Source organism: Scylla paramamosain, chromosome 15 (assembly GCF_035594125.1).
Source record: "Scylla paramamosain isolate STU-SP2022 chromosome 15, ASM3559412v1, whole genome shotgun sequence".
In the NCBI taxonomy this organism is placed as follows: Eukaryota; Metazoa; Arthropoda; class Malacostraca; order Decapoda; family Portunidae; genus Scylla; species Scylla paramamosain.
This window is the reverse complement of record NC_087165.1, coordinates 12,113,512-12,123,803: the sequence shown is the minus strand read 5'-3', so window position 1 is coordinate 12,123,803 and position 10,292 is coordinate 12,113,512. Positions and strand designations below refer to the sequence as shown.

The 10,292-nt window shown below is 39.0% G+C and overlaps 1 protein-coding gene across 2 annotated transcripts in view; it reads left to right on the top strand.

Moving 5' to 3' along the window:
- Nucleotides 1-2,819: 2,819 nt before the first annotated feature.
- Nucleotides 2,820-10,292, top strand: part of LOC135107455 (serine proteinase stubble-like) — a 10,693-nt gene continuing 3,220 nt past the window's right edge. Inside the window, exon 1 of one of the 2 annotated variants that reach the window (XM_064017333.1) lies at nt 2,820-2,952. The gene's annotated coding sequence lies outside the window, so the exon portion shown is untranslated. Of the gene's footprint in view, nt 2,953-10,276 lie in introns of those variants that run through there. The other variant, XM_064017331.1, reaches the window with a different exon arrangement.

Below are 10,292 nucleotides of genomic sequence, written 5' to 3'. Positions count from 1 at the left end.
CCCTTTATCGCCCCAATAGTAAGCACCACCATGTAAATGAGTTCACGGCACAAATGGATAACATACTCTCACAGAACATATTTACTAATAATAAAACGATAATTTCTGGGGATTTTAACATTAACCTGCTTGAACACAGTTCACACACACCAGCTAACAATTTCTTAAGCACAATGCAATCTCTTAACTATTTTCCTCATATATCCCTGCCCACAAGATTTCCCGAGGACAACTCCACAGCCTCCCCCTCCTTACTGGACAACATATGGACAAATTTTACAGTTCCCTCCTCCCCTGGTATCCTTCTGTCTCCCTTAAGTGATCGTTTTCCAGTGTTCTTGAACCTTCCAATCCTAGAGAAGATTAATGAAACCCATAAAGTAACCTTTAGGGTAAAAAGCAGTGAAAATCACGCAAAATTATCGGAAATTAATTATGTTTCCTATATTATTATCACGTATTAGTTTTCGGGCAAAGGGCCCTTTCACACGATACCACCGATGGCTGCAAATAGTTACCTTCCATAATTTGCAATGAATCCTTTCATACGAGGTCACCGCGGTTACTCGAGTAGGAAACCTGCAACGATAATTACACGAAACAACGGAGTGACGTCACTATTTTCCTTCATCCATCAAGTTTCAGTGTTTAGCCAGATTTCGAAAGAACCAGACGTTTACGGTGGAGGAGGAAAGCAGCATACGAAAGGTAGAGAAAGAGCAGGTGAACATAGATTACCTTTTTTTTTTTGTCAATGAGAGAAACGTCCAATAATTTAGGATTCATCCAATGAGGATTTCAGTATTATCAGGCTTGAAAGCTTTTGCAATTAGGTTTTGCTCATACGAAATAAAATAAAGAATTTCTTCTCGTTAGCACATAAACCACTAAAGTATTCAGTCTGTTGGTCCATTCTAGATGAAAGAATTTGATGCTTTCATCTGTATTCTTCTCTTTTCAGAGTGTCTCCTCTTTCTCCTGGTCAACAAGGTAAAGAGAAGTAGCTCCTCCTTTGACGCCATTATTTCAATTGGCAAACATTAGAAAGGATGGCACGAGTCGGTGGTTGCTTGCAGTTACCAGACGCTTTCACACTGAGGTAACCAGTGGCAGCCACAGGTGCCGACGCCAGTGGTGTCTTGTGAGAGGGGGTATATAGATGTTTCGTTTCTCCTCAAAACCAAAACTACTTTATTCATTAAATAAATGGGTTCTAGTAGTACTGATTGTGGGCTCCTTTTTTTCAAGAATCTCAGTTTTGTAAGAGACGAGAAGAGGAGAATTTGAATTTTTCCAAAAAATAATTATTCGACGACTCTAGTAATTTATATCTATCTATTTTTATCCAGTGTTTTAAACTTTTGACTGGCTCGCAGCGAGCGAGTGAGTGAAGTAATTCGAACGAAGTGCATGAAAGGCACAAAGTGAATGAAATGAATGAATGAATTACAAACAAATAAAAAAATAAATGAGGAGGTGAGTTAATAAATAAGAAATAAAAAAAAAGAAGATCGACGCAAAACTTATATATTTTTGTAGTAATAATAGCCTCCTGTAGTTGAGCACGACTGTTTTTTCCAAGCTGCTGACATGATCAGTGTTGTGGTGAAGACACTTCCGTATACGCGTAAAACACTTCAATAAAAATACTCCAATTCGTACTCTGATTACTGCTAATGATATGAGTTATGTATTGAATATATACAGTGGTACCTCGAAATCCGAATTCAATTCTTTCTCCGAGGGTGTTCGGACTTCGAAAAGTTCGAATTCCTAGATTACTTTCTTCATAAGAAATAATGGAATGTTAATTAATCCGTTTCTGGACCCTCCCGCCCACACCCCCACCAACAAAAAAAAAAAAAAAACATCACCCAACACAATAATCTGAATTCCTGTTTAGGGTCACTCAATGAAATGTGTAAATTATACTCACATAAGTACTAAATTAATTAACAACAGTATATTGTAAAAGATATATACTCAATCACAAAAACACATTCCAGTCTGTACAGAGTATGATAGACGAGGCAATAGACAAGTCATGTTATGTATCAATATCAAATAAATCATCCTGCCTTTATGGAAACTATATTAAGTGGCAAAAAAAGCAAAGCTGCAGTATGTTAAAAAGGTTTATCAGTAAATTTTATTGATAACAAGATTATTATAAACGTTCTCTCACTGACCGCCTCCATCTTGATACAATCTGTAACGATTCCAAAGATACAAAGGACATGGCAGAGATTTCGCTGCCCTTCGGTTGTCTTGTTAATATTGTGTTATGTTTACATTTTTTTTAAAACTAATTGTTCCTATACGCTGATGTACGGTTTCTAAAAATGTGAACGTGGGGTGTAGGGTGGTAGCACCACCCTTCAAGGCCTCGGCTTTGGGAGTATTGGGTTGTTCATTTCTTCGCCGCCTTTATGTATCACTAATATATATATATATATATATATATATATATATATATATATATATATATATATATATATATATATATATATATATATATATATATATATATATATATATATATATATATATATATATATATATATATATATATATATATATATATATATATATATATATATATATATATATATATATATATATATATATATATATATATATATATATATATATATATATATATATATATATATATATATATATATATATATATATACACACACACACACACGTGTTCATATCAAGGGCACATCTGTCTGCCAAGTACTGCACCTGCTGCACGGAGTAACGAGCACACCTGACCACGAAGCAGCCTCACTCTTTGCAGTTCCAGTGAAAACTCACCTGTACTAAAAGCTCCTGCAACTGTATTTGTTACTATTCCACCGAAGAACTGGAAGTAAGCAATGGGCACAATGAGGGTGGTAGTGGTCTTCACTATTGCTGCCTTGCAATAATATCTCATCCACGCAGGTATTTTGTCGTTATCCTCTTTCTTACCATACATACTATTCTTAATTCCTATTATCAGTTTTTTTTTTTTTTTGTATTATCCCAATGTTTACTTGAACAGTGATAGTAATTTTCAGGTTATAATGGACATATTAATATATTTCTTTGCTACTTGTTATATCTTCTCAAACTACTTAACTTCTAAACGGGACCACATTCTGACCTTCCTTTTCACGGAGATTCTCTCTCTCTCTCTCTCTCTCTCTCTCTCTCTCTCTCTCTCTCTCTCTCTCTCTCTCTCTCTCTCTCTCTCTCTCTCTCTCTCTCTCTCTCTCTCTCTCTCTCTATATATATATATATATATATATATATATATATGAAAGAAATGAGGCCCACGAACGGAACTTAAGCCTTCAATTATCTGAATTTCAGGCGGTTTTTACATCTAGAATTTGTGCCAAGACTGTTCTTCAACTAGGCAAAAACTTCTTCACCATTATATAATATGACATTTTTTTCGATCTAATTCCCATTGTGACTTCTGGAAACTCGACAAAAATATCTCCAAACAACTTTTCTTCTTTGTCTTCTTCATCCTGTTACAACATGATTGCACCAATGACATCTGGATCATTGGGCTCAGTACCCCATCACTTTAGACTAAATCAAATTAATACATTAAAATACTAGCCCTATCTCTTTGTGACAAGTGTCCGTTGCTTCATCAAATTTATTTTTACATTTTTTTAAATTTCTAGTGTTTATTTTTATATTTTAACCATAATATAATCATGTTTTTAATATCAATATTTTAACCTGCCTTCTTTCCTTCTTTGAACGTTCTGCAGCGGCGCCGTATTACTACGATGTTACAGCACCATGAAATCAGGTCAATCAGTCGGTCAATGAACCTCGACAAAATTATCTCCAAACAAATTTTCTTCTTCATTTTATCTTCTCTGTTTCTATATGATGGCACCACTGTCATCTCATCTATGTCTGAAGCTGACCATTTGCTAAAAACTCTACCTTGGAAGATTCAGGACATGTTTCTCCCTCTCCTTCACTATTTTATGTTTCTTATTTAGATCCTTCTCAATGATGTTTTTCATGCCCATACTGACCTTAACCCTCGGAAGTCTTATGGAACTGATGGGGTTCCTCATATTGTTCTCTGAAATTGTGCCTACGTACTTGCACCTTACTTAGTCAACTCTGTCTCTCGACATTAACCTTCCCTATCTGCAGGAGGTTTGCCTCCTTTCACCCTCTTCCTAAAAAAACATTAACTGCTCCAACTCTTAAAATTACCGTCCTATTACTTTGATTTACTGCCTTTGTTAATTTTTTTTTATCTATCTTCATGAAGATTGATAAACACCTACCACTTCATAACATTATATCGGACCGCCAGTATGGGTTACGTAGTGGCTGTACTATTGGTGATCAAAAGCGTCTGATAGAGTCTAGACTACATAGTCACTTTATATCTTCCCCGCTGTGAGGAGTCACCTTGTCGTGGTGGCGGGGCTTGAAGCGCGGTCGGCGGTGCCACCTCCATTGATAGCTGGACTGTCACTGGAGGGTTCGGTGCCCGTCGGCTCCGTGGACCAAGTGCTCCCTCTTTGGCGCCAAATGGATGCGATGATGTGGCGTCTTTCACTTCCCCCCCTTTTTTTATAACCATTTAATCAATCTGTCTCTTTATTTCCATCCCAAGCTTCTTTTACATAACATAAGAAAATAAGAAATAAGGGAAGTTGCAAGAAGCGACCAGGCTTATACGTGGCAGTCCCTGTATGAAATATACCTACTTATTTCCATCTATTATCACCATCCATAAACCCGTCTAATCTTCTCTTGAAGCTTTCTGGTGTTCTAACAACATGATTACTGATTCCGTTCCACTCATCTACCACTCTATTTGAGAACCAATTTCTTTCTATCTCCTTCCTAAACCTAAATTTTTCATGCTTGAACCCGTTATTTCTTGTTCTATTCTGGTTGCTGATCCTAAGATTTTTGCTTACATCCCCCTTGTTATAACCCTTATACCACTTAAAGACTTCTATCAGGTCCCCTCTTAACCTACGTCTCTCTAAACAATGTAGATTTAACAGCTTCAATCTCGCCTCGTAAGGAAAACTCCTCATCCCCTGTATCATTTTAGTCATTCTCCGCTGTACTGATTCTAATAGACCTATATCTATCCTGTAATGTGAGGACCAGAACTGCACAGCGTAGTCTTCCGGCTTTCTACCTTCAACACTCCTAGAAATTAATCCTAGTACATTATTTGCCTTGTTTCTGGCCTCTGTGCATTGTTTTCCTAGAGGGAGTTCAGAGCTAACTATAACTCCTAAATCTTTCTCGTACCCTGTACCTACCAGTTTCGTTGTTTAATGTGTACCTACTGTGTGGGTTTCCTCTACCTACGCTAAGTACTTTGCATTTGTTGATATTAAACTGCATTTGCAATTTGTCCGTTCATTCATTCATCCTATCTAAATCTGCCTGCAAGGCGATGGCATCCGATTCTTACCTAATTAATCTACCTATCTTTGTGTCATCCGCAAATTTACTAACATCACTACTAATTCCACTATCCAAGTCATTGATATATATTAGAAATAACAATGGCCGTAATACTGATCCCTGTGGCACCCCACTAATCACATGACCCCACTCGGATTTAGAGCCGTTTATTACAACTCTTTGTCGCCTGTCGCTAAGCCATGACCTTATCCAGCCTAACACCTTCCCATCTATCCCGTGTTCCCTAACTTTTCTCAGGAGCCTTTGATGGGGTACTTTGTCAAATGCTTTACTAAAGTCCAGATATAAGATATCATAATTATCACCATTATCTACTGCCTCGTACACTTTATTGTAAAAACTTAACAAGTTTATCAGGCAAGACTTCCCTTGCGTGAAGCCATGCTGTGACTGATTTATAAAGTTATGTTTGTCTAAATGTTCCCTAATGTTCCTCGCTGTTATTGACTCCAATATTTTACCTACAGCTGATATTAAACTAACAGGTGTATAATTAGATGCTAAAGTTTGATCTCGTCTCTTAAAGATGGGTACTACATTAACCTGCCTCCACATTACTGGTACCTCATCTGACTCAAGTGATTTCCTAAAGACAGAAACTAACGGCTCACTAATAACCTCTATGCATTCCTTAAATACTCTGGGATATATTTCATCTGGTCCTGGTGTCTTGAACTTTTTTAGCCTATCTATCTCCTGTTCCACTATCTCCTTAGTTATGGAAATATCTGTCAGCTTCTCATTCACATCTGCTCTAAACATCTGTTCACTATTTGGCATATACCGCATGTTTTCTTGGGTGAAGACAGTTAAAAAATACTCTTTCAGAATTTTACTAATCTCCTTCCAGGAACTAACCAGCTTCCCATCTGCTGCCTTTAATGGACTTGTAGTATCCATATTCTTCGTCCTGTATACCTGATAAAATCCCTTGGGGTCCGTCTTCGCCTAGCTGGCTACCTTTAATTCATAATTGCTCTTAGCTTTCTTCGTTAACCTCATAACTGTTCTAACTAATTAATTATACTGAGGTCTTAAAACTTCTTCACCTGTCCTTAATCTCTTATACATACTTCTCTTCCATCCTATATAATGTTTTAACCTAGCAGTCATCCATTTAGGGTAATTTTTCTGAGATCTTATTGCTCTATACGCGATGTTTGCTAACTGACCTGTATGAACTTTACGAAATATTTATACATCTCATCTACATTTACTTCACCTAATTCCCTCATCTCGGCTCTACCATCCTCTCCACCTCCTCATCTACTTGCCTCGACCTCTCCTCTCCCATTTCAGCATGACCTGACCTTCCAACACACTCGCACCTATCTCCTCCTCCCTTTCTTCTCCTCCCATTTTCAGCATGACCTGACCTTCCAACACACTCGCACTTATCTCCTCCTCTCTCTCTTCTCCGCCCCTTCCGGACACATCATCCCTCCTCTTGTCCTACACCCTCACACCTCACCTCACCTCTCTCATCTTGCCTTATCTCTCTCAACTCCGTCCCACCCCTGAGGGGGACAGTTGAGTATCATTGAAGAAGAGGGGATAGTTGTCTGGAAGGTTGTGTCGAGTTGATAGATGGAGGAATTGAGTTTTTGAGGCATTGAACAATACCAAGTTTGCTCTGCCCCAATCAGAAATTTTAGAAAGATCAGAAGTCAGGCGTTCTGTGGCTTCCCTGCGTGATATGTTTACCTCCTGAAGGGTTGGACGTCTATGAAAAGACGTGGAAAAGTGCAGGGTGGTATCATCAGCGTAGGAGTGGATAGGACAAGAAGTTTGGTTTAGAAGATCATTAATGAATAATAAGAAGAGAGTGGGTGACAGGACAGAACCCTGAGGAACACCACTGTTAATAGATTTAGGAGAAGAACAGTGACCGTCTACCACAGCAGCAATAGAACGGTCAGAAAGGAAACTTGAGATGAAGTTACAGAGAGAAGGATAGAAACCGTAAGAGGGTAGTTTGGAAATCAAAGCTTTGTGCCAGACTCTATCAAAGGCTTTTGATATGTCCAAGGCAACAGCAAAAGTTTCACCAAAATCTCTAAAAGAGGATGACCAAGACTCAGTAAGGAAAGCCAGATGATCACCAGTAGAGCGGCCTTGACGGAACCCATACTGGCGATCAGATAGAAGGTTGTAAAGTGATAGATGTTTAAGAATCTTCCTGTTGAGGATAGATTCAAAAACTTTAAATAAGCAGGAAATTAAAGCAATAGGACTGTAGTTTGAGGGATTAGAGCGGTCACCCTTTTTAGGAACAGGTTGAATGTAGGCAAACTTCCAGCAAGAAGGAAAGGTAGATGTTGACAGACAGAGCTGAAAGAGTTTCACTAGGCAAGGTGCAAGCACGGAGGCACAGTTTCGGAGAACAATAGGAGGGACCCCATCAGGTCCATAAGCCTTCCGAGGGTTTAGGCCAGCGAGGGCATGGAAAACATCATTGCGAAGAATTTTAATACGTGGCATGAAGTAGTCAGAGGGTGGAGGAGAGGGAGGAACAAGCCCAGAATCGTCCAAGGTAGAGTTTTTAGCAAAGGTTTGAGCAAAGAGTTCAGCTTTAGAAATAGATGTGATAGCAGTGGTGCCATCTGGTTGAAGTAGAGGAGGGAAAGAAGAAGAAGCAAAGTTATTGGAGATATTTTTGGCTAGATGCCAGAAATCACGAGGGGAGTTAGATCTTGAAAGGTTTTGACATTTTCTGTTAATGAAGGAGTTTTTGGCTAGTTGGAGAACAGACTTGGCATGGTTCCGGGCAGAAATATAAAGTGCATGAGATTCTGGTGATGGAAGGCTTAAGTACCTTTTGTGGGCCACCTCTCTACCATGTATAGCACGAGAACAAGCTGTGTTAAACCAAGGTTTAGAAGGTTTAGGACGAGAAAAAGAGTGAGGAATGTACGCCTCCATGCCAGACACTATCACCTCTGTTATGCGCTCAGCACACAAAGACGGGTCTCGGACACGGAAGCAGTAGTCATTCCAAGATCAGCAAAATACCTCCTCAGGTCCCCCCAACTAGCAGAGGCAAAACGCCAGAGGCACCTTCGCTTAGGGGGATCCTGAGGAGGGATTGGAGTGATAGGACAAGATAAAGATATGAGATTGTGATCGGAGGAGCCCAACGGAGAAGAAAGGGTGACAGCATAAGCAGAAAGATTAGAGGTCAGGAAAAGGTCAAGAATGTTGGGCGTATCTCCAAGACGGTCAGGAATACGAGTAGGGTGTTGCACCAATTGCTCTAGGTCATGGAGGATAGCAAAGTTGTAGGCTAGTTCACCAGGATGGTCAGTGAAGGGAGAGGAAAGCCAAAGCTGGTGGTGAACATTGAAGTCTCCAAGAATGGAGATCTCTGCGAAAGGGAAGAGGGTCAGAATGTGCTCCACTTTGGAAGTTAAGTAGTCAAAGAATTTCTTATAGTCAGAGGAGTTAGGAGAGAGGTATACAACACAGATAAATTTAGTATGAAAATGACTGTGTAGTCGTAGCCAGATGGTGGAAAACTCGGAAGATTCAAGAGCGTGGGCACGAGAGCAGGTTAAGTCATTGCGCACATAAACGCAGCATCCAGCTTTGGATCGAAAATGAGGAGAGAGAAAGTAGGAGAGAAAAGAAAAGGGGCTACTGTCAGTTGCCTCAGACACCTGAGTTTCAGTGAGGAAAAGAGGATGAGGTTTAGAAGAGGAGAGGTGGTGTTCTACAGATTAAAAATTAGATCTTAGACCGCGAATGTTGCAGAAGTTAATGAAGAAAAAGTTGAGATGGGTGTCAAGACACTTAGGATCGTCGACAGAAAGGCAGTCCGACCTGGGGACATTTATGGTCCCCTCCCCAGATGGGGACTCCGAGGCTGGTGTAGGAGTCGCCATGATTTTAAAATTTTTGAGTGAAGGGTGTGTGTGTTATTAGGTGCTTGTAGTTTTGTGTGGAGGAAGAGAGTTGTCTTTAAAGGGCAGGCTGTGACTGCCCCCTTGTGTTGTGAGACACAAAGGGAAACGTTCAGTGAGGTCACAGCTGGGTTTAATGATAAGTTCACAGCACCCCCAGAACAGTGCTACCTGACCGCTCTTCTGACTGACCTATTGTTGTCAGAGTCGATCACTGTTATTTTCCTAAATCTGTTAGCTGTGATGTTTTCTCAACCACACAACATTTGACTCCTGGTCTTCCTAAAATTTCTGAATGTGTGCAGAGCAAACTTAGTGCTATTCATTCCCTCGAAGTTTAATTTCCTCCACCTATCAACTGGACACAATCTTCCAGATTCTTTAATACCCCTTTAATTCCCCTTATTTACACTGAATATCTTCGATACAGTCTTTACTAAGAGGTTAAACTGGAAGCTTCACATCTTATCTTTAGGTAAAATAGCTTCTGTGAATTTAAGTGATCTACAAGGTCGTCTCTGCCTGTATTTCTTGCCCTATCCACAGTTATACAATGTCTTATCCGTCCATGAATAAAATGCGTTTCACATGTGTGGGAATGTTTCTATCCTAATGCTCTCCTAAACAAGATGGAATGAAGAAATTTTGTCTCATCAACTACTCACCTCTAATTGACTTCAGCTTACCTCTCATCGACGCAATGGTTCATCTCTTCCTATCTTCTACCGCTATTTTCGCTCTAACTGCTCTTCTGATCTTCCTAACTACAAGCATCACCAATTCCAATATATATATATATATATATATATATATATATATATATATATATATATATATATATATATATATATATATATATATATATATATATATATATATATATATATATATATATATATACATGAA